Here is a 24,326-nt window from a genome sequence, read left to right as displayed (position 1 = left end):
TTTCAAGCAGCCTTGGTATTTACAAAGGGAATTTTTATCACCTCTCGGTTTGCAGAAGAAAATCTCATTCCTGCAGAAGAAGCAACCCAGACATATCGCTTAATGAATTTCAGCCATGAGCATCAGTTTGTGATGTATTGGCCAAAGTCTAGTCAAGAGAGTGGGATATTGATAGCGCTGCGAGCCGGGGAGAGATTGGCAGATAGCCTTTCTCACATTTTGCAGAAGAAATGACAAATCCGTATTATTTACTATCCTTAAATAACTTGGCATAGTCCAAAGCTACCCTCTATACTTAGCCAAAGCCCATGGTGACTTACAATAATTTCACTTAGTGATTCAAACTGAGAACGCTGGGACTGAGCCATGTACCAGTACACCCGTATTAAGCGCCCAGTCCCGATGGTTTATAGTTAGGGCAGGAGAGGAGACAACCTTCTAATTTGCTGCTTCTCCAAGAGTGGTAGAACTGCTGGGCTGCCTTACAGGCTCTTGGGGCCACTAAATGGTTAATTATTCAGTAAATAGCACACATGGGAGACTAGGAGGACTCCCGGCCAGGAGAGTCCCAGCCTGGCACCTGGGCACCTCCCAGTCCATTTTCTGCTGGGAGTCAGGCGGGAAAGGAGCCTGCTTTGTCCATGCTGGCACCCAGTCTTTTCTCAGGGAACATTTTAATGAAATAGGTAAATTTTCTTTTTTTTTTTTTTTGGGGGGGGGGGTGGAAGGTGGGGAGAAGTTGATTAATTGATGTTTTCTGACAAAACATGTTTTGCCAGAAAAATCACTGCCTACTCCTAATTAGAGGGCTGTATCTGGCCTCTGTGTTTCAGGTTTATAATTCTGTTTGGAGATCAGATGGTGAATTTTTACCACTGAGAGCAATTTCCTAAAAATCTGTTTAGTATTCTGGCAGTTTTCAAGATGGGGAAAAAAAAATTATAAAAAAAATGCTTAGGGGCAAATTTTCTGCTTGGTGCACAGGGAGTTTTAACACATAATAAATGCAGCTGGGTGGGTAACTCACTACACTGGAAATTTACTTCATATCTTGAGATTATAAGGCAAGGTGGTTTTCTCTGTAAACTTTGGGAGGTTTGCCTTTTTAGATCTCAACTTTGTAGCTAAGAGGAAGGAGACTAAGTTTGTAATGCATAGAGAAGGGAAACGCGCACTATTGCTTTAATCAAAACCGGCTGAAATAGCTCAGGTAGACTTCTGCTAGTTGGCAATGTTACAGTTTCTTAAAAATCATATGGTAATTGAATCTAATGTTTGTGCTGGAAGCTGAATGCATTTCAAATGTGAATTAGACCTATGTAATGCAGAGCAGTTGTGCATAATTAAGGCGCTTCATAACTGAGATTGTTAGATTTGCATGATACCCCTATTTTCAAGGCATCTGCAACATTCCTCCCCAAATGAACCCAATTACCTTAAGAAACTTCCCAACAATTTGGGACAGAGGAGAAGTGAGGAAGATAGGACTTTAACACGGCGGTTTAGGTAGGGGCAGTGGCGTGCTTTGAGGTGAGCCATCTGATGGTCTCTAGTGTTTAATGGGACGTTGGGATCTGAACTGCACTGTGGACCGTAAGATTATTTTAGAGTGTACCAAATGCTTTTTCTCTTCAGAAAGTGTTGATTCCCTGAGCAAGGGGAAGATTTGTTCTAGGTGATCAAGCTAAATCTAATCCAAATTAAACCCACAATCCACACATGCTGGAGATATGAAGGGTATCAGCACCTGCTGCTTTAGTCTCCCAAACCCACTCCAGCTGAACCAAATTACTTGCTAATGGAGACACTGCTGAAACTGCCTACATGGCTGCCCAATTTTCTGCTTCTTTAGCCCTTGGTAGGTCTCTTGGTGGGAGTAAAAACAGTCTGAAGTCTGTTCTGAATGACTCTGGTGAATGCCAGCCTCCAGAAGAGTACCACAAAGGACAGCAGAGCCTGGGAATGGGGGGCTAGAAGCTGGTAGGTGAAACGGCAGTTTGATGCAGAAAGAAAAGCTGAGAGAAAATGCAGGTTCTGTGCTACCAAGGTTAGGAGGAATTAAATTCTGTTTCTGTCTCCAAAATACTCTTAATTAGAGCTGAATGAAAGATCTGATATACTTTGGAGGTTTTGACAGTGAGTGAGACATGGATAACTTGGGGTGAGATTTTTTTTGTTAACTTTGACTTCCAGATTGCTCTTGGCAATGGTAATAAGCATGTTAGATGAGTTCTTAATTTTAGTTTTAAAAGTTCTCAGTTTTCCACAAAAAATTTTACCACATTTTAGTTTCCTCCTATTCATCATATACTATTAAGAGCACAGAAACCATAATAATTTTAAAATCTCCTTAGCTCTTATGGTATTTCTTAAGCGACCTTAATCTGGCAAAACAAATAGGTCCCCATGATTATACTCAAGATGTAAAGAAAACACACAGAACCCAATTAGCCTTTCCCAATCACTGCTAAGTTGACATGGGAGGGATGAAGTTCATAATAAAAAAATCTTAGTTTTAAAAAGCTTATGTAAATTGGAGAAGTTGTTCCTATCCAGCACTCACAGAATATAATGCTCATGTCAAAATAGTCTCTTTGCACAGAGAATTGTGAAAGAACAGAAGAGCAGAACAAAACATTACCAACAGAGCTCTGTAAAATGCACGTTTCACTTCATAAGGGCTGGTGCAATAATTTTCTTCTGATTTTGACCTTTGTGGGTTTAACATTACAATGCTGTGGCTGGAGCTTTGGATTCAGGTGGAGACAAAAACCTAAAAATAAACCTAATTTGTTCTAAGACAGAAAACTGAGGTCTGTGTAACTTGAACATGCAATTACAGGTGTGCTCAGGTTCACTCAGCTAGTTCCTGTAGAGAATCACTTGGTAACACTTGCAGTGTTAATTTAAAGCTAGTAGCAGAACCTGCCAAAAGTCAAATCAGGCAGGTTTCCTGCAGCTTTATATTGCTCCAGAAGCCTTCTTCCAAATGAGTAGTTTTCTCTTACTGCCAATTCGTTAATGTTACAGTACTGTGTATTACTGTCAGAGTAAGATGTGGGAGTTTCTCAGGGTGAGTATCATCATTATGGCTATAAGCAGCAAAAAGCAAGGTGGTTGTGAATGGGGCTTTGCAGGTTTTTTGCTAGAAACAAGTTCGACTCGTTACGGTTGTGTCTAGATGGTTCAATGCCGCTCCAGGCTGGCGATGCCTGTGCTGGATCCGAGCATGCTGCTGTGGCCAAGGGCACTGCACTTTGCTGCATCTCCAGGTGGGTCCTGGTGGCTGCGGTAGTGTGCTGGTGTGCTTGAGCTAGATGGCCACTGCTGTCAAAGTGCTTCACCTTTCTGATGGTTTGCAGGAGTTTGAGGGGTTTGGGATGGTGATGAAGGGCTCCTTACCACTGCCTGCCTTTGAAGAAGCTGTCTTGCGTAGGCTTTGAAGTAGGCTCTGTGCAGCTAAAGCAAAGGCAATCCCCAAGAAACAAGGCTAGACAATAAGAGGTGAGGTTGAGCGGGATAGATGTCCAGCAAGGGAGCATTTTAAGTGCAATTACACAAGCTTGTCTGATCCTAAAATTTGATTAAGAACAAATAAAATTATATTGCTGGGCGGTCAGAGACTTCTCTGACCACTTTAAGCCCTTGCCTAGGGCAATCGATGAATATTCAGTGTGATGACCTCTCTAATAATATTGCAATCACCTGAATGCAAAAATCATGGCTTTTTTTAATCCACTTTGAAGTGGGATATGTTTTTCATTATTTTTTCCCCTTGATTGACTGGCATACCTTGAACTCAACTACTCAGGGGTTAACACTCCCTGATGATTGTATGCTGATCTTGGCTATGCCTTTCTCATCAGGATTGATTATTTGAAGTCTAAAGCAGTTGTGTGAGCACCTGCTAAACTGGCTTCAGATTATCTGAGTGGTTTTGTATTGTTTTGGGGTTTTTGTTTTTGTATTTTTTTCTTCTAAGAGAAGACCCCCTCCCTGGTGTCTGTATTAACCAGCTCTGCTGCCACTCTCTTTGTGCGGGGCCAGGGATGCTGGGTTCCCGCTGTTTCCTATTCTGCCAGCAGTGGACAAAGAAAGCATTTGATTCCTCGTGTCTTTGCACCAGAACATTAGGCCGAACAAAAATACTCATTCACAGTTTCCATGTAGGCCCATTTCCTGGACTTTGACCTTTCCCACTACTCTCCTTCAGACGCTTCTCAAGTGGTCCAGGTTTCTCCTGAGGGGCAATGCCCCACACTGGCTAAACTTTCCCAACAAAAGCCTTGTTACTCTGCATGACTTGCAGACTATCCCCTTGTTTCTGCATGCATGTTTGTCTCCTTCAAAATTGTGGCATTCTTGATTCCTACTCAGTGTAATTTACTATAATTGCTAGATCCTTTTCTAAAGATCTTCCAACTAATCAATTTTCCTCCATCCTGTATTTCTGCAGTGGAGTATTTTTGCATGCTCTAATTGAAATGCACCCTATTGTTTGTGCTAGTTCCTCAGCTTGTTGGGACCATTTGCAATTCTGATCCTATCCTCCCACACGTTTGCAGTCCCTTCTGGCTGGGGGTCATTTGCAAATGTACTGAGAATACTCTATATCCTACCTTCCAGGTCACTATAATACGGCATTGAACAGAGCTGGCTCAGGACAAATCCCCAAGGAATACCTTTGTTTTGTGCATCCTTCCATTTTGACAGTAAACAATCAATAACTCCTCCCCGGCTTAAGTCACCCTGTCTTTCTTGCATCCACCTACGGTAGTTTAATCTACATTGTGTATCCATAGCTTATATAAAAATACCATGGGAAACGGTGTCAGAGTCTTACTAGGTGAAGTATGACATTTACCCTTCTCCCTTCGCCACAAGGTCTGCTACCTTGTTGGAAAATTAAACGATATTGTTTTGACATTATTTTTACGTGACAGATTCATGCGCAGTGCTGTTCATCTCCTTCATGTCCTCCATGGCCTTACAAATCACTTGTTTATTTGTTCCAGCATTCTTGACTGCCCTTTCATTCCTCACTCTGCCATCCTCCCCCGTGTTCAGCACAGGCACTGTCATTTTCCAATTGTCCTATGCCTCCTCCATGACTTCTCGAAGGTGAACTCCTAATGATATCCCTGACTGGTTCCACGTAAGGACCTACAGACTATTTGCCTCAGGAGCTAATTGGCTGAAGCAATCGGAAAGATCTAACTTACTCAAGTACCCTTGGGTCTGAGTTGTTTGTTTGGGTTTTTTTGTGTTTTTTTTGGGGGGGGGGGGGGGGTTGTTTGTTTGGGTTTTTTTTCCCCTTAATGTAGATGGTGATAGTAACTTCCATCAGAGGTCTTAATTGCTAACCATCTACATGGTGTTGACCTTTTCATGGAGATTATTGCTCAAAAGAAAGCCTCAAAATCATCAGCATTCACCCCTGCTGAGCAGCAGTATGACGCTCCTGGTTTTCCTCCAATTATTCAGTTACTTGCCAAATTTCTTAGTTATAGCATGTTTTGTGATTTCACTGGCCTTGTTCCAGCCTACTTTGCAATTTGTTAATGCCTGCCCTGGTAGGATCAGGCACTTTGTAAAGCCACCGTGCACAGACGGGCAGGGAGCTCAGAGGGAAGACCCTGTGGTGGGCGCACCGGGGGTTTGCTGCTGATTTCCCTCCTGCTCCTCCAGAGCTGCTCAGCAATCACACAGAAATAAATGTGTCTTGAAGTCACTTCCATCCCTTGTTCTAGGTCTATGCGAAGTCAGTGTAGACTAATTAGATGATCTGGCCCTCATCTACCATTTAGGAGGCTGAAGGCAACTGGTAAGTATCACAGACAGCCCTTGTCTTCATGCCGAGCCGCTCTATTGGGTTTCTGTCGCATGTGGCTGTGTACGGCAAAGCCAAAGGACTGCAGCTGGGAGGAAATTGCAGACAATGAAAGTCCTCTGGCCTAACCGGTCATTGTGATATATGGAAGAATTGTGTTAATTTATATAAAGTGGCTTTTGCTAAGGCTGCTTCTACTTGAATTTGATTTTGAAAAGAAGAAATTATTCTCCCTCCTTACTGCAGGCCTCATAATGCTTATTGTATTCTCCGGTCAGGTCACTCAGTACCTGAAGCATTCCACTGCCTTTCTGCTGCAGATAAAATAGTGCCTTTTGTTTCCCCTTGTTCAGGCCTGACCACATCTCTCTGGCGTCTCAATTTTTGTGGGCTCAGCCAGTGCATGAGGAAGCCTTTGCGGAAGATTTAAAGGAGACAATTTTGCAGGTCCTGACATCCCCCTTCTAAGTTTCTGCCCTTGGCCTCTCACAACTGCAGTGGGATCCTTCCTCCAGTGTCCCAATTCAGTCTGATTCATCTTCCTTCCAGCAAATCTGCTGTGAGAGCCCTCTGCGTGGGGAAATTGCATTCCCCAGATGGCACGTGTGCTAATGGTGGCCCAGTCCCTGGCTGGCTGATGATGCTGAGGGAAGTTCAGCTTGGAGGATATTTGAGCCATCCTCAGCATTGCAGCAAATTCCCACAGGAGTCGGTCCTTTTATATCCCAGGATTGCAGTTGTCCTTTGGCCCTTGAGGCATTATAGGCACGGAGTGGGAATTAATGGGGGGATTTAAATTTATCTTACTTTTCTTACATGTATCAAAAAGTCCCTGGGCTTTGGCAGATGCTCTGGAATTGCTCTGCCTGCATTAGGCCACTTAGTCAATATGCGTCCACCATAGAAGCCTAGTGATACCCATCCTATGCAAGCCCTTCTCTTTGTGGGATACCCCAGGGCTCAACATTAGGCCACAAGTGACTCTTTGTGCATGAGCCGAAGAGAGAGGAGGTGGTTTAAATGTTGCCCTTCAGCCTCCTCCGGGAGCACTTGCCTGGGGCGGCTATACCCTTGGTAGGACCTTAGTCTGCCTTGCAGCCGGACAAGAGTCTTCCCTGGGGTACAATATAATCGCCTCCCTTTAGGAAATATTGTTTTCTTCCTCCTCTGGACTTCCCAGGTCTTTTGACCAGGATCCATTCCCAAATCTTAATTTTTTTATTTCACTTTCACTGCCTCCTTTCTGCTACTTGGTGTCCGTGCTGGAAAAAATATTAAACCCTTTACAACTAATAAAGCACTGCTACTCTCACCCTCTGCTGTTCTCCCTGTACCTCTGTTGTATCTTTACTTGTAACCCCTCCACCTCATTTCCTTTCTTAGTACTCCTCTCATTCTTGTCACTTGCTGTCATGGTTTAACCCCAGCTGACAATTAAGCACCATGCAGCTGCTTGCTCACTTCCCTCCCACCCCTGCAGTGGGACAAGGGAGAGAATTGGGGAAAAAAAAGTAAAACTCATGGGTTGAGATAAAGACAGTTTAGTAGGACAGAAAAGGAAGGGAAAATAAAAATAATAATAATAAAGTATACAAAACAAGTGATGCACAATACAGTTGCTCACCACCCACCAAACGACGCCCAGCCAATCCCTAAGCCGTGGTGCCCCCCCAGCCAACTCCCCCCAGTTTACATACTGGGCAGGACATAACATGGTATGGAATACCCCTTTGGCTCATTTGGGTCAGCTGTCCTTGCTGTGTCCCCTCCCAGCTTCTTGTGCACTCCCAACCTCTGCTGGCAGGACAGTATGAAAAGCTGAAAAGACCTTGACTTAATATAAGCACTGCTTAGCAACAACTAAAACATCAGTGTGTTATCAACATTCTTCTCATCCTAAATCCAAAACACAGCACTATAGCAGCTACTAAGAAGAAAATTAACTTTATTCCAGCTGAAACCAGGACACTTGCCCATTTTGAGATTTTTCTGTACCTGATAGATCTGGTAAATGAGAATTGTATTGCTAATAATTAGATAAATTTCTGTGTAAAGACAGGGTTAGAAGGTCAAGACTAGCTAGTTTTGAAGAAAACTAGTAGGAGTTAATGTATAAATCAGAATTTTAAGTCAAATTTCTTCCTACTTGCTGTTTTAAAAAATCAAATGAGAGGGAGACATTAAATTGCACTGAAAGATTACAATGTAAAAACTAGTAATTTTTTTATCACAATACATCATGAGTGCATGGAACTTGCGGCTCTTGGATATTAACATATAGTGATGTTCACGGGAAAAGGCGTGAGGCATTGATTTATGTGACTAATGAGAATTCACACCATTAGAGAAGATTTAATAAATAGAAGAAATTTGTAAGATGTGTGCTTAAAGTATTTTTATAAATGTGTGTGTGGGCAATTAGAAATAAACCCCCTGGCTTCAGAGCATGAAGCAGCCACTGACAGGAGAGAGTTTTGTTATCAAATACATAGCTGGGCAGCACGTGGTAGCAGGCACTCCCTGAGGGACCACTGCTCTGCCTGCAGCAGTTCCCAGCGCCCGAGGCACCCCGTGGAGCATCTCCTGGCTGGTGAAAGCATAGGGCATTTTAGGCAGCCTGGTTGCACATGCCTGTTGGCTTTTTTCAGGATGGTAAGCCTGGCATCTCTGTATTTCAGAGAAGCTTCAAGAGATCTCTTGATGAGAACACACAGCTTGATGGATTTTAGTTTTATACAACTTCCAGTATTAAATACACAGAATGAGGCTCTGAAGGAGTTTGTGCTTTGCGTTCCCAGCACACACCACAAACCCCTCCTGTCTGGGAGAGTTAATACCTGGAAGATGCTTTCCTGACCACACACCTTGAACCATCTCTCCACCCCCAGATGTGTGCACATGTATACACATAGACGTGCACCCTAAGAAGCATTTTCTCCTGTTACCTTGTTTGAATATTAAACATCAATATTTTTGTCGCTATTTTGCTTTTTATTACCTCTTAAAGCTGATGTTAGTTAGCAAATTAGACCCAAAACTAACCAAAAAAAGCTGTCACTGACTGATGAGAACAGCATGGTATTTGATTAGAAGTAACCTCAAATATCGCAGCAATAGCATTGGCAATAGAGTAATAAAACTAAGCACATCTCTAGAGGGCTCTACATACTGAATGATCTAAGCCTTGTAAATCTTCTGTCATGCAGCAAAATACCAGTATAACTCATTTACAATAGACAAGCTAAGGTAGACGGTGAAAATCAGTCTCCAAAAGTCAAACCGAACTCTCATCAGCTGCAGAAAACAGCTGGTGGTGGGTCTATGCTAGTTGCCTTGCTGCTCTCTGGGTGCACGGACATGGTGGGGCGTCTCCTTGTGCTTGGTGCTGTACAGAGCAAACCGGAGATGTTTTGCCCGAGGTGTGTGTGTACAAGCTGATAAGGCGGAGGTGGGGGGGGGGGGGGTGAAGTTCCCCCGCAGGATTGTTGGTCGGGGTGCCGCTGCTCCGTGGCCCATCCTATGTCAGCACCGCAGCAGGATGGCCAGCCTGTGACGAAGCTGAGGTTTTGACTGTGGAGGCATCCGCATCAATAACGTCAGAGGAATAGATATTATTGTAACTCTTTGATAAATAGCTACAGCAAATAAGGGGCAGATAAGATGCTGTGATAAAAAGACAAATAGGTTACACAAGATACGCTAGGAAGAAAACAAGTTAGATAGCTTTATAAATCACACCAAGGAGTTATGCGACACAAAAGTTTTCTAGAGAGGCTAATGGGGAAGTATGGGCAGTACCTACAACCAGGAGAGCAGGAAAATGGTAAATGAGGGGAGTTAGGTGTAAGGAGAGCCTCCAGGACTACAGGAAATTATTATCGTTTTATCAATACATCATTTAGACCTGGCAGATTAGGCAGACCTAGGCTCACATCTATCCTTCCGCTTTTATCAATGACTTCAGCTTAAAGAACAGCAAAAACATTCACAAAGGACTTGGGGTCCCTGCAGAAACTCCAGGTCACATTAGTGCTCCTTGGAGCAGACCCCATATTTTGCTTCCCTTTGCTGCTGAAGTGCTGTGTCCTTCTTGATCCCTCTTGGTCTGGGATCACACCTGATGTTCAGGGGAAGTGAGGTTGGGGAGTTCAACCGCTGTCAAGCAAAAGGGTGTGTTGCACAGCTCCATCTGTACAGCAGCAGAGTAAAAATCTTGGTAGGATCCTTTTTTGCAGGGATGTGGGGGCAGGCAAACCAGGAGCCAAGTGGGGGTGTTGTCAGGATTTCTGAAAGTCCCTCTGGAGCTGCTGTGTTTCATCCCTTCTTATAATCTTCTTGAGCTAAATGACACATTGATAAACTGTCTAGGATAAATAGCGTTTTCCAGACATTACCAGACAGTGGGGACTTTTTCAATGATCCTTTGTCACCGTTTAAGATCAAAAAGGTTTGTAACCAGTGAAATGGGAGGAAGAAAAAGCTTCTTGATATTGCAGCGAGTGTTTAAGTATCCCATTGTTTAGTTAACATGTTTTGACAGATGTGGTTTCAAGATGCATAAAAGTCAAAAAAGAAAAAACCAAACCCAACTATATAAACCTCATCAGTCGAGGATTGGAATTTAGATTTACTTCTTACTGAATAGAGCTATTGTGTTGTACCATGAAGCTAGTGAAAATGCATAGCCATAACAGCGCTTGGATTTAAAACACTATATACCAGGTGGACTTGCATGGAGTGATCAGAATACTAAGTGTCACTGGTGGTTTACAATGAGACTGAGAGATTATTTGTTTTAGGAAGAAAGATGAGTAGGCCTGCTGTAAAAGCGTGAAGAATCTCTGATTGGGGGACACATGGTAGACAGGCCAAGCATCTTTCATTATGATTAAGCAATATCAAACACTAAAGTTAGATTGCTTGTCCAAGTGATGCTGTTGCTCCCTGCGTGTCATGGCAAGTTAAACTGCGCCTCTGGCTCAGCAGTAGCTGGGGGATGACTTTTGGCATTTGGAGTATGTTTTATCTCTCGTTCCCCTTCTCCAATTTCTCTATTTGAAGTAGGATCTGCGTGTGAGAATCGTCAGTCTGAGCTTTGATCTGCTTCAGGATTTGACCCAACGTCGCTGTAATGTACGCCATGCAGAACAGAAGGCTTTAAAAAAAGAGCATGGCACAATCTTCACTGATTTTGAGCTGGGCTTTGATAAGGTTTGCACTGCTGTTTGATTTTCTGCATCCTGCAAGCTTCCACATGTAGTACCTGCTGTACTAGGGCTTCAGAGGGGAATCTCGGGGCACTATGCCCGTTGCTGAAGTTCCAGCTTCTCATCTGGTCCTCACCTCGCTCCCTGCAGAGGAAAAGTGACATGCAAGTGTGTCATGCAAACATGTCGCTTGCGTAGGAATTCATAATTTTGAGCCTTTCCCAAGCAGTACAGACCTCCTAGCCCACAATGAACAGAACCAATAACAGTACTGCTAAACAACATTTCTAAAATGGCAGGTTTTGGCTAATTGAGCTTGCCAGCACAGTCCCTCCTTGTTGGCCAGCAGGGCCTTCTGGAAGGCCGGCCAGCCTTGGCTGTGGGGACGTGCTGCTTGTACACGCATTTGGCGGAAAACCATACTGGGAAAAGCAGGCGCAGCTACTGATTTGGATGTAGTTACACTTGCTTACACTTGAACTGAGTTTGATCCTCAACTCTGTGGTAGCATTGAGGTTTCTGGTGCTTTGCTGTGTCTGCCATGTGCTCAGGCCACCTACGTGCACAGGCAATGCTGCAGCTCCTCAGGGCTTACAGCAATCCTGTTAGTTAGGGTTTTGTAGGGGGTTTGCTTATTTCCCCCAAATATATTTAAACAAATAGTAGCCTCATGCTCTGCTTTACTGAGCCAGTAGTGAAGGAACTGAACGCAACAAGAAGAGCAGGAAAAATACAGCAAAGATGTGGGGGATTAAAGAACAGGCATCTTCTCATCTTACCAGCAAAGCTTCTACTGAAATATCTTCACAGAAAGAATTTTAATGGTTCTGATTTTACACAGAGTAACATTAAAAATAAATGCAAAGTGTTAAGCTTCTTAAAATTTCAGTCACTAGAATACTTCAAGCTCTGGCAGTATGTAAATATACTTTCTCTTGTTCGCAAGACTATTGCAGTGGTTTGGGTATTCCTAGGGTAAAAGGGGAATGGTCCTGATGGATGGAATCAGGGTTGCCACCAGCGTGTTTGAAGTCTTCTCCTAGCTGCTAATGGAGAGGTGCTTGCTGCTACTGTTTGTAACCAAGAAGGCTGAGGGCTCCCTGAGGCTCTGATTCCTGTGCTCCTGGCCATCTGTAACTTTCAGTGTAGCGGCATGACGTGAGCAAGAAAATGAAAAGGAAAAAACAGTTAATGTCTATAAGCATTTTTCAAAAACTGATCCAATAGAACGCTCGATGAATATATTCACTAGTCATTAATGCAGCTCTGTAAGCTGAAAATAAAGATGGGAAGGAGAAAGGTGAATCATTATGCACCTTATTCCAAATAAATCAAAAGGTTGTCAGATCAATTATTTATCAAATATGAATTGAGCAATTTTTTGGTCCTTTGTAGTAGTATGTCAGAGAACTACACTTAATTAGCATTACCTTGGCTCACCAGTACATGTTGTCTTGGCCCTGAAATTCTGTAGGCCAAATTATTAAGCTGCTCAGATTCTTTATGAATTTGTTTGCTCATTTTGGCTACTTATTCCTAGACATCCAAATAGATGTATGTCATTGTTGGGTTTACTCCTGAAGCATTCAATTTTACCTTATGCCCTTGGCAGATCCTTCATAGCAAACTGCTGAAAAAATAGTTTCTGTGAATATCTTCCCATTTGCTTCCATTTAATGTAGCTGATGCCTTGAACATTTCTGTTCCTTCATCTCCTTGTTACCCAATTTGATTTAGTTATTAGCCTGTAAGTGTCCCTGAGAACTTAAAAATCTTGTCCAGATGGACTGATGGCTCATTATTAATAGAAATAGCTTTTCAGAACTCATCTGTATGTTTTGCTGGTAGGTTCTGCCTTATTCTTAAGAATTCATGTCTGCTCTAATTTGAGAAAAGACATTGATTCTTAATTTTGTACCCAAATACTGGGATGCTAAATGACAGCATCTCCTTGCTTTCTTTTCCATTTTAATGTACACAGCATTTAAGGCCAAATCAGGCAAAACAACTCATTGACTCTTTAACTGTTAACTTCAGTGGAAGCTTTGCCAAATGAGGATAGAATGTTTTGGCTAGTTACCGGGTTTAATGCTGCAAAAATATTGGAAGGCCATATACCGTATCTCCCACACTTTAGACAAGCATACTGGAAGACACAAGATTGCCCAAAGGAGATGTCAGGGAGTCACAGGGAGCAGAGGTGGCAAAGAGGCTGCAGGACATGGAAGGGGAGGATATACGGATTTGGGAAGGAAGATCTGAGTAGAGAAGTAGAAAGGAGACTTTGAACAAATGGAAAATCTCTCTAATACCCAGCACCCACAGTATCATCCTCAGAGGCAACTTCTTATTTCACTTGGCTTTCTCAGAACTTAGACTCATGTACATGTAATATTTGATGACTTAGGCAGAAATAAGTCTATTTTCAAAGCTAATCTTTGCATTACATATTGAATCCATTATAGATTCTCTTCTACTTTAATGAAAAGTCTGCATGAATGACTTAAAAAAAGAAAGAACTTACATCATAAATCAGACTGAAGCAGTTGCCTGAAAATTAGCATGAATATGTTGCAGTAAATACTGCCCCAGTCAAATAAATGGTAATGTTCAGTAGAACTATTCAAAGATCTCAGTATGAGTAAAAAAGACATAAGTGTATTCTGCATTCTATGGCATTTTGTGCACCTTTGTAAAGGGGCAATATTTCCATAGCGTTTAAAGGACACATTCTGTCTTTCTATGTTGTGATGCAGTCTCTGACATGAGAGCAAGTCCCAATTAAGCATAGTACTTGGATCAAGAATTTATGGCTTGTGTTTAAAAAAAAAAAAAAAAAAAAAAAAAAGTGGTCCTTCTATGGAAGAGATATGGTACTAAGCTATAAATTAAGTCCTCCGTGACTCCTAAGCAAATGCATGGAAATACATGCCTGCATGTACTATATTCTCACAAGGACCTGTCCAAAGTATGTATCACAACAGTTCTGGTGGTTGCATGTATAGGAAAAGGCAAAAAAAAAAAGGGCATGATCCTGCCCTCATGCAGTTTTTTCACTCTACTGATCTACATTGCAGTCCTCACCTATGGAAGGGAATGATTGCCCAGCAGAGTGAAATAATTGGGTCAGGACTGTGATTACACTGAAGCTTTGCTTTGCTAGTTAAGCCAGTATTTTACCCTTAAAGATTCAAGAATTTTGGATTGGTAACAGAAATGAGCAGGCAGAATAAGAACAGCAAACAAAGTAAACTCAAAGCCACTCTATGTATAATTTTTCTGTTTTCTTTCCCAGGGTTTGCTGGGCTCTACAAATGTTGCCTTGTTGTCATTCCTATAGCCAATATGTTTCTCCTGCTTGGTAAGGGAACAAGCCTTTTCCACTTACCTGCAAGAACAGCATACTCAAAGTAAAACTATTATTTATTTATAGGACAAATGGGAAGGTACTTAGAGGAGATCAAGTATGTAGAATGAAATGGCAAGGTTTTCTTTTACATCACAGATGGAAGTGATTCACTGTCATCCCTCATGTGGAAGATCCTCCTCACTGTGGATGTCCTAACCCATCTATCCCCATGCAGAACACGCAGGTCTGTGTGCACTGCTTTGTCATGGGTACCCATGCTTATCCATGAACTTCATTCAAACAGGACCTAAACAATCACATACCTACACAAAGAAAAAATTGCTTTTCAGCAAAAGAGCTGAATTTGTGCTTACGCTCCTCTCGGTCTCTGCAGAAGCTTGTTTGCTCAAATGCAGTAACATGGAGCCAAGTGTCAAAATAGCTGCAGCCTTCAAGTTGCGGGTGCAAGGGGGGATACTTTTTCCCCAGAGGAGGGGTCTCCTGCAGCAGACTGAGTGCATTGGTCTCGTGATCTTGCAGAAATGAAGGAACCCCAGGAAATTTTGGGGTTCAGTCCTGCTTCCCAACTACTCCAGCATTGGTGGTCATGGCCAAAGGACCTACTGACTGCCTACTTGCTGGCTGCCAGCTCCTCTCCCTCTCCTAGGAGAAGTAGAAGCAGCAGATTGGAAGTAAATGAACACAAAATAAAGTATCAAGTAAGGATTCAAGCTTCCTGCCTCCCCGTTCCACCTACTCTTTAGATATTTCCCAGCCCATGGCCTATGGGTTCCCAATTTTTGACAGAAAACACAGGCTGATCTTGAAATGTGACAGCGATTCAGAGGGAGGAAGGAGAGACTTGCCAGATGGCTCTGCTTTGCACCTTCTTCAGTTTGCAGGATAACACTTCGTGATTTGCCATAAATTTATCATTTCCCCCCATCTCTGCGCTGTGGAATCAAGCAAAACTTTCGGCCTCTTGGCTTCATCCTTCCACATAAGTAGCAGAACGATGCAGTATCATGGAGGGTGAATGAAGAAAGTTTGTCATCTTGTATGTGTATGTGCAAAGGAGGAGAGAAAATGGGGGCGGGGGGTGCTGTGGAAGGAAAAGCAGCTCATGAAGAATATAACTAGCAGAGCTGGAAACACCCCCTCACTGCCCACAGTGAGCATCTCATTCCTCTGAGAGTCTGGCTGGAGGTGTCTTAAATCCATCAGAGACCAGAAGGAATGATTTATTCACATGATCATAATCTAAGGCAGAAGTATAGCCTGAATTCATGAACTTTTGGAGGTATATTATTTGATACTATACAAATCCAAACCGTGCTTTCTTTCCTAATTTTCTTTGCTCTCTTCCTCTGAGTGCAGTGTAAAACTGTGAAGCAATTCCACTGGGGCATGGTGGGCCACTAATCTTCACGCAGGGAGATGGCAGGATGTGCTGTGCTTTCAGATCTGTGTTTCATCTTCCTCCTCTGTCCTTCTGGCCTCTCTTCAGAGCTGCCAGGGAGAAAATTTTTACCATGTTATTATTCACTTTCTACACTGTAACTAATAGGAGTGTGATAATGTCACGATGTGATTATTTTGGGTGGTTGTTATACTGTAGTTATTTACCAGGGTCTAAAGAGTAATAAGACTATAAATAGCCATTGCATGACTTTAACACAAACTTTCTGGTTTATGAAAATGTTAATTTTCTTTTATGATAATCTGCACACATATAGCATGTATAACAGAATGGGAGTCAGAAACTTGTAGTTGGGAGCTCTATTTTTTCCAGTTCAAGAGAGCATTCAGCACGGAAAGCGTGTCAATAGGAGGCTTTTGGAACTTGTATCACTTTTGCAGAGAAGCTAAGTTTATCCATGTAATTTTCATATTCAGATAGAATTCTCAACCAAGCTTTTAAAATTATAGTCCTAAAATCTGAAGTGGTGTTTCGGCACTTCCAAATCAAGTTTTGTGCATGCACTAAGCTATTTAGCAGGATGGTGTGGCTATATTATCCACACACAGAGAAAACAGCCTACTATAGCCTTGCTCCCCAGCATTTTGTGCATGTTTTGAACAGAAGTCTTCTTGTGTCACTGGTGGACAGGAAGAGCTCGGTCGTCAGCTCCAAATGGCGTCCTGCTGCGGCCGAGGAAGGATTCATGGCCCTACACATTCCCATGCAACTGCCCCAGTTTCACTTCAAAGCAGTCATCCCCAAACCCCACCTGTCCTTTTGTCTCCCTTATTTGTGCCTTTTCCGTTGTTTTGGTACTTGTGCAGCAGTACAGCACGCAAAATGAAGTGTTCTGTCCCTGAGGACAATGAATTTTTTGCAGAGCCCAGTATTTTGTCCATCTCCCAAAATAAACCATGAGCTGATCTGCAGGCAGGTCTCCTTCAGCTGTCCCATTCAGGCAAGTCATGCAGTTGCATCAGGAGACCATAGGCTTGGTGTCGGCAGTTGTATGAGCAGTTAACTACGCTTAATATTTTGGATGTGATCTAGATGCATTTTATAAAGAAGTCAAAATGTAAATATCTACTGGTTTTGCACTGGTTTTGAAATCTATGCCCCTTTTCAGTACAATGTTATCTTAAATGGCTTCCTGCTGAGCAGACTGCCATAACAACTTGCCCTCTGATATGGCTTAAGTACACGTAACTCAGTATTTGTTATCATTTCATACGGATGTCTCAAACACGCTGCTTTGTTCAGAGACATCCAAACTTAGATTTGGCTATAAATTTACTGTAAATGTGCAACCAAATTAACTTCTACTCAGAAATGTATCTAAAACATTAGTTTGCAAACAACTCTATGTGCAGAATTTTTGTTTTCTCAAGAGAGAAATGTGCGAACATGCAGCTGAGGTAAGAATAATTAAATCCTTTCTGTCTGCTCCTGCTTTAAAAGTTCTTCAATGCTACTGCAGTGGCTACAAGGACAAAGCTGCTTTTGCCACAGAACATATCTAAATGGAAATAAAGATAGCTACAAGTATATGTGCTGTGTCGCATATGCGAGCTCTGGTCAGAATAATAGTTTTAATATAAGAACACGTACTTTCTCGACAGCTCCTGCTATATTTTTTGCTACCCCAACAGGGATTACAGACACTGAGAACAAATCCCTTTCTCTATCCAAAAATACTATTCAAATGAAAATTGTAATTTGGACGCAAAGGCTATGATTTAAAATAATCTACTGCAAGTTGTAACAGGAGTCTGGCCTTAATAAAACATTGATCTCAGTCTTATTTGTCACTGTTAACATGGGTTTTCTTGCAAAGTAAGAACTGTGTCCAGGAGGTCTGGTTTAAGCAATAAAGCAGGATGAGGAGGTTCCCTATTTTCCAGACTGTGAGTTTGTTTTATGGGGGAAAACTGTATTAAGCCTACATTTAAATGGAAACTCAGCAGGAAGACAGCACTGAAAATAAGCATCCTTTTCAATCAACTAAGATTGGGGAGAGGGGGGGGGGTGTATTATAAGTCTTGGTGGCAAATCTGTTAGGAGTAAAAATTTGCAGTTTTTGTAAAAACAGCTCCATCTCCAAAGTGTTTTCAGGCCCTGGAGTGAATTGAGGTGGTTCATTTGAAGCAAAGAGGTCTTTTGATTGCTCGTCATAGTCCTGAGTGGCACGTCACAACAATCTTCACGACAGGGCAGATTAGGAGTTCCCCAGGAGGCTGCTGCAGTGCCAGCTGTGTGCACCCGGTGGCCGACAACTCTCTGACCCTTGCAGGGGATGATCCAGAGCTCTGTCTTCTGGTCACTGCCCCACAAAGCTACAACGACTGAACCTGGGAAATAGATAAAGCAGTGGAGTGTGTACATGTCTGCACAGCCCTCCATTAGCTAGTGTAAAGAAATCCATGGTGTTAGAGAATGATCTGGAGATCTTGACATGGTTACGTTGGAGGGCGGTTTTCCTGATTAACGTCTACAGCCTGAGTCCTTAACACAGGTGTCTCATCTTGGTGCTTAGAAAACTACACAAGAAATCACTTCTAACTGAGATACTGCTAAAATATGTTTAGCACATTGGAGTGATTTCAGGAGAGATGGACATTTAGGCAGGTGTCCTGGTTTCAGCTGGGGTAGAGTTAACTGTCTTCCTAGTAGCTGGTACAGTGCTATGTTTTGAGTTCAGCATGCAAAGAATGTTGATAACACTGATGTTTTCAGTTGTTGCTCAGTATTGTTTAGACTATAGTCAAGGATTTTTCAGCTTCTCATGGCCAGCCAGGGCATAAGAAGTTGGCACAGGACACAACCAAGGCACCTGACCCAAACTGGCCAACGGTGTATTCCATACCATGGGACGTCCCATCTAGTTTAGGAACTGGGAAGTGGGGGCAGGGAATCGCCGCTCGCTCGGGGACTAGCTGGGTGTCGGTCGGCAGGTGGTGAGCAATTGCCCTGCGCATCATTTGTACATTCCAATCCTTTTATTACTACTGTTGTCATTTTATTAGTGTTATCATTATCATTATTAGTTTCCTCTCTTCTGTTCTATTAAACCGTTCTTATCTCAACCCAGGAGTTTTACTTTTTTTCCCCGATTTCCTCCCCCATCCCACTGGATGGGGGAAGTGAGTGAGCGGCTACGTGGTACTTAGTTGCTGGCTGGGCTTAAACCACGACAGCAGGATTTTCAGGCAGATTGTCTCAACGTGGGTCCTGGTTTCTTACTGCAAGGACCGGCAAGGCACAGAGCAGGAGGCGAGGTCTGCACGGGTCTCCCCTGCTACCACAGGCTGTCCCCAGGAAAATGCCATCCACTTGAATTTTCTTCTTATGAAGTGGTGTTGGCCAGGAGGCAAGGGATTTCTTCACCCCAAAAGGGTTTGAACTCGCATCTCCCATGTTCAAGAGCTCTGTCTGAGGCACGTAAGATTAGGATCTTATTTTAAGCTGGTATTTTCCAGTTAGCTTTCTCTCAGCAGGTTCCACATTTGTCCACATCTGAACAAATAAATGCCATGCTCGAATTCAAACTTGGAAAGCTTGCATGTGGGAGAGAAGCTGGTCTTCTACACAAACCCTTGGTATGTGCTCCTGCACCACTGTGCCACCAGTTTGTCAGGAGGATTCCCAATTTAGATGGAAGCTGTTGAATAGCAGGAAACTTTCCTTCTTTGCAAATGCCAGGGATAAGGAGGGTTTTGGAAGTCACATAGCATTTTTGTGACAAATAGATCAAGATTTAATACTTCTTAATGATTGCTGTATGTGAACAAAAGGACACTATTTTGTAGATTAAAAAAAAATCTGGTGAGTGGCATCTGTTTCTTGTTGGCTCTAAGAACCAATCCAACATTGCCTTTCTTTAAGCTCTGACAGCATAGGTCTGTCACAGTAATGCTGGATCATACTAGGACCAATACTGATTGTTCCAGGACTATACAAGGTAGTAGCTGTTGCAAATACTTTGATCATTTCACTTCTCCACAGCATATACACTGCTTTTATGAAGGCTTTAGGAAATCCCAAATAAATAGTTTTAATCAACGGAACATGGGTGAGGGAGTCAACCATGGTTACGTACGTGTAGGCGAGAACAGAAATCTCGCACCTGGTATGGGGAGGCTTGTGCGTTCGTATCACGCAGCCCATCTGTTTATCAATATTATGATCGCTCAAGAAAAACTCTGCATTTTTAAACCCTTAGTTTTCATTTTCATAGTTTTGTCAGCAATTTATATATGATTGGCACAACTTTGGATATAAAAGCCTACTTCAAGCACAGAAACATTAGATCAATCATGAGATGTTATAGCTACTACATTTGGATCCTTTTCACTTGCCACCTAATGCTGAAATGCTAGGGATTCCTATTTGCAACTTGACTAAAAAAACTTAGTGAAAGAGTTACACAGTATTTTTATACTTTACTGTACATTTTGTGCTAGCCTGATACCACGTGTGATCTTCATGAAGGGCATGAATACTGCAAGATGCGTAGTCATGAATCCTGTATTTGCAAGACGGGCGCAAACACCTGAGTTACCACTCCTCGGTGAGTGAGTTGTGCTGGCTGGTTGCCTGTGCTCTTTGAGCTGGCTGTGCGTGGGCAGTCGTACACCTTAGCCTTGAGTCCCTGTGTGGAATAGCTTGATTTAGTATTGGGTCTTCCAAGTGATAGCAGAGGTTTGACACTGCATGTCTCAGTACACCCTTAATTACATTACTCTTTCTCTGCTCGCTACTGGTATAGTGAAAATATTTTTTCATTTTGGTGATTGAAGTCTCTGTGACATCTAACCAGTGCCACACACAATAAAACTGTCGGTCCTTTTATCTCTCCATTATTCCTTAAGCAATCTGATTGTCTATTTTTCATTTCATATGTACATTGGCTGAAAACCTTAACAATATTACACTGTAAGTTTTATCTATTTTATGAGGCAGATTGCTCCAGTGTCTTCCCAAATAATAGCTATTTCTTCTGCAGGTTCTTTGCTTGAAGACTTAAAAAGTCTTCATGTAACTGCAATTACCATCTGTTAATCCAAGAGTATAATCAATCTAACACCTCCATTGTATTAGAAATGGTTTGGATGTTTTCTCTAATTTAATCTCATCTGCAAAATTTGAAATGTAGCTTTCAAGTCCATCAGTCATGTCATTTCTATATATGATAGTACAGTGGAAAGACTGAGTTCAAAAGTTCAGGCACATAACTTGTTTCTAAGGTCTTTTTGGGTTACACGTTATTTATGCTTTTTGCTTAGTTCTCTTTAAAACCCTGTTAGTTACACTTGATGCTTTGAAATTCTATTCTGCTGGTTTTTTCTCTTCTGGTAATTTTTTTTAAACAATAGAATCTTTTTTCCTCCCATCCTGGTAATAGAAGAAATTAAGGTACAAGGGTCAACCAAAGCCTTGGGTCAGTTGCAGTCCTTTAGTGAGCTTCACTGAGTTTTGGATCAAGTCTTGAAAAAGGGGGATAGAAGTAACTGAGGTGGCAGTTCATTACCCTCAGCATGGCTGTTTGGGCAACAAGCCAGGACTGAAGACAGCAAGATAACTCCAGTATTGTTTGGATAGGTAGTTGTACAGTATTTGATTTGAAGTATCTCTGTAGTGTTTGGGGCACTTGGTATTCCTATATCCTACCATTCTGCCACCAAAAAGTATTCACCTTCAGGCCAGCGAGCCTAACGATGTTCACTTGGAGATTTTGATAACTGGATTTTTTGGAAGTATTTAACATATTAAAATAGTGTTGATCGTCTCTCTTTTACTTTACTTTTCTAATCTGAATTTAAGTTTGTTTTCGTAAGGCCAAATCACTGCTGCCCGTACAGTCTGCATGTATTTGAGAGGAAACGTCAGTTCACATGTTTGGATCAATACTGTCTTTCTGTGGAATGTCCCTGAGCCCCTTTCATCCACGGATGCGGCAGCACTCTCACACCAGGTACCTGCCTGTGGACACCCACATGTTGCTTGCTACTTCTTCCCTGGCTTTTTAAGGAAAGACCTATTGGCCAGATTGAAGTTTGGCTAAGATCACATAGCTTCAGCCAGAAAAGCAATGATATTCATGTTCTGTTCCCCGGGAGCAGCTGGGAATGCCTGTTTGAACAGAAAATACTGTCTGTACAAAAGCTGCCTCCTGCATGGCGTTGGCCAGGAGCTATTGCTGTGATCAAATGCTCACAAGGAGAGGGGAGGGTGGGAGGGAAAGAGACACGCTGCCTGCTCGTGGGTGACTGGCAGGGTGTCTGTGCTGCCTGGTCTGAGGGAGAGGTCTGGGGAAAAAGGAGGGAGGAAAGGAGACCCCTAAGCTGCTGAGGAGTTGAGCCTGCATTTGATAGCGTAGAGATTAAAGGTTTTGTCTCACTACATTCCCACTGATTTTGCTGAAGTCACTGGAACCTCTCAAGGACCCAGCTGGCTGCCCAGGCACAACTAATTGCAGGATTGAAGCCAGCTGATTGTATTTGAAATTGTCTTTAAAATGGTTAATCCATTTTCCAAAGGTCCATCATGTTAGTAGAAATCTAGTATCTTTACTGAATCTATTTTTTGTGTGATCCCGGATTCAGAGGAGAGCTTGTTAAACTTCTATTTGTACTGTTCATCCCATCAAGGTTGCTTATCATTGTTGCACAAGAAAAGGAAACATATCAAATGAAAAAAATCCGTTTTATAGTTGGCAAATGCCTGTATTTTGTCTTTGTATGATGTGTTGTCATTCATCATCTAACCTTGGGGAAATCACGGGCACTCTAACAATGTAAGAGGCCAATAAAAAAGAAAATTATTTCAGTAAAATTGTAGCTAGGGATATGTAAAAGAGAAATGCCCCTGGGTAATAAAAATTACCCATGCATAATGGCTGTGAATGTTTCAAGCAGGCGTACTGTATACAGCTCAGCTACAGGATGTGCCTGCTCAGCGGGCTCAGGCTCACAAAGACGATGGGAGAGAGTCGGGAGAACACGAGGTCAAGCCCAAAGCAAAGGACTGAGAAGCCAAGTACTTGGTAAGTGCTCGCGTGTCTTTACCTATCTCTTTCGCCTCTTTGTTAGAGCTGTCTCCTTTGATCTTGCCTTTCTCATTATTACTCTCCGCTACAGAATTTGGGCTCAGTTCCAAGGTCGAGGCCCGCTCCTGCTGAACATCTCCCATATCCTTCCCCCATTAGTCTGCCTGTCTCATTAGAGTCTGGCAGGCTTGCACTGTGCCATGGCAATGACATTCCTCACTCTTTCTTCAGTGCACTGTAGGGACTGTGCTTCTCTCCAGTTAATAGTTGGTTACAATTTCTAGTGTCGGCCCCTTTGGGCTTGGCTGGCATAGCTTTAGGAGGCTTCTTAATGTACAGCTCTGTGGTCTTCACTTTAGTTTTCTGAGGAGCTAGCCCTGATCCACGCCTTAGCCATGGCCCTAAATATTCTGAACAAGAAGGCAGTCTTTTGCAAGAAACTGCTTTTCTCAGCAAGTCCTGTTCTGACAGACTGTGATCTCAGCAAGCAGAGGGGCTCGTGGTGGAGGTTTGAATTTTACTGGATGTTTTCATTTTATAGTTTACCTTTTTGTTTATTGCACTTTTTAATCTTACTGACTCTCAAGCTAGCATGAAGAATAAATCTAAGATTAGGGATAGGTCAGTAGGTTATCAGGTAAGTGGGACTATGTCCTTCCTCTTAGAGAGAAGTTATCACGCTGTGAGCATTTGACTGCCCTGGGCAATTGCCTGTCCTGCTTGTCTGACCAGCCCCTAACGAGCAAAAGTGACATGCATAAAACAAGTCACTGTTGATAAGAAATTATTAGAAACAAAGGGGTTGTTCTGCCAGCTTGCACTGGGGATGTGGGAAAGGTTCCTGAACTTTGACACTGAAGTTAGAAAAGTCTTCCAGAAGCAGTAAGTCAGAGCTCTCGCAGCACATAAAGCTCTTTGCAGATAAACAAGTCCAGACACAATCCCTCCTCCTTTTCTACTCCACATTACCCCAATGACTCTTTATTAATAGGAGTCTCCTTCTTTTCCATGTGACATTTTCCATTTGCAATGACATAAAGGATTCACAGTGAAGGCCAGACCCTTCCCCACAGCAGCCAGTACATTTACTGCCTCCCTGCCTCCCTGTTGTCCACTACAGCAAATTTAAGCTTCTTGTCTTCATCTGTGCAGCCTGTCACAGCTCCTAGGGTGAGCAACTGTGAGTTTTCTCTTTGAATCAGACTGTTGCTGAATCAAGTCCTTTGTATCGCCTTTTTCTGATTTTAAAAGGGTTTAGCTAATCCTGTTGGCACTAGTATTTGAACCAAAAAGCCGGGTAAATGAATGCATGATGAGCTCTGTGCTGCTGTAGCTGGCTTCCTCTGGTACCAAGCTAGGTGGTTTAAAAATAGCTGGGGTACCAGTACGCTCCAGCACAGTCATTTCTGTGCCTGGAGCAGCGACATGCCCAA

At 42.6% G+C, this 24,326-nt stretch overlaps 1 protein-coding gene across 1 annotated transcript in view; it reads left to right on the top strand.

The window, feature by feature from the left end:
• The first annotated feature begins 600 nt into the window (after window positions 1-600).
• PEPD (peptidase D) overlaps window positions 601-24,326 on the top strand; it is a 175,983-nt gene continuing 152,257 nt past the window's right edge. Inside the window, exon 1 of the mRNA XM_049805309.1 lies at window positions 601-686. The gene's annotated coding sequence lies outside the window, so the exon portion shown is untranslated. The remainder of the gene's footprint in view (window positions 687-24,326) is intronic.

Source organism: Accipiter gentilis, chromosome 7, assembly GCF_929443795.1.
Source record: "Accipiter gentilis chromosome 7, bAccGen1.1, whole genome shotgun sequence".
NCBI classification, from domain to species: Eukaryota; Metazoa; Chordata; class Aves; order Accipitriformes; family Accipitridae; genus Astur; species Astur gentilis.
The sequence above is the reverse complement of the archived record's forward strand: the minus strand, read 5'-3'. Positions and strand labels throughout refer to the sequence as shown.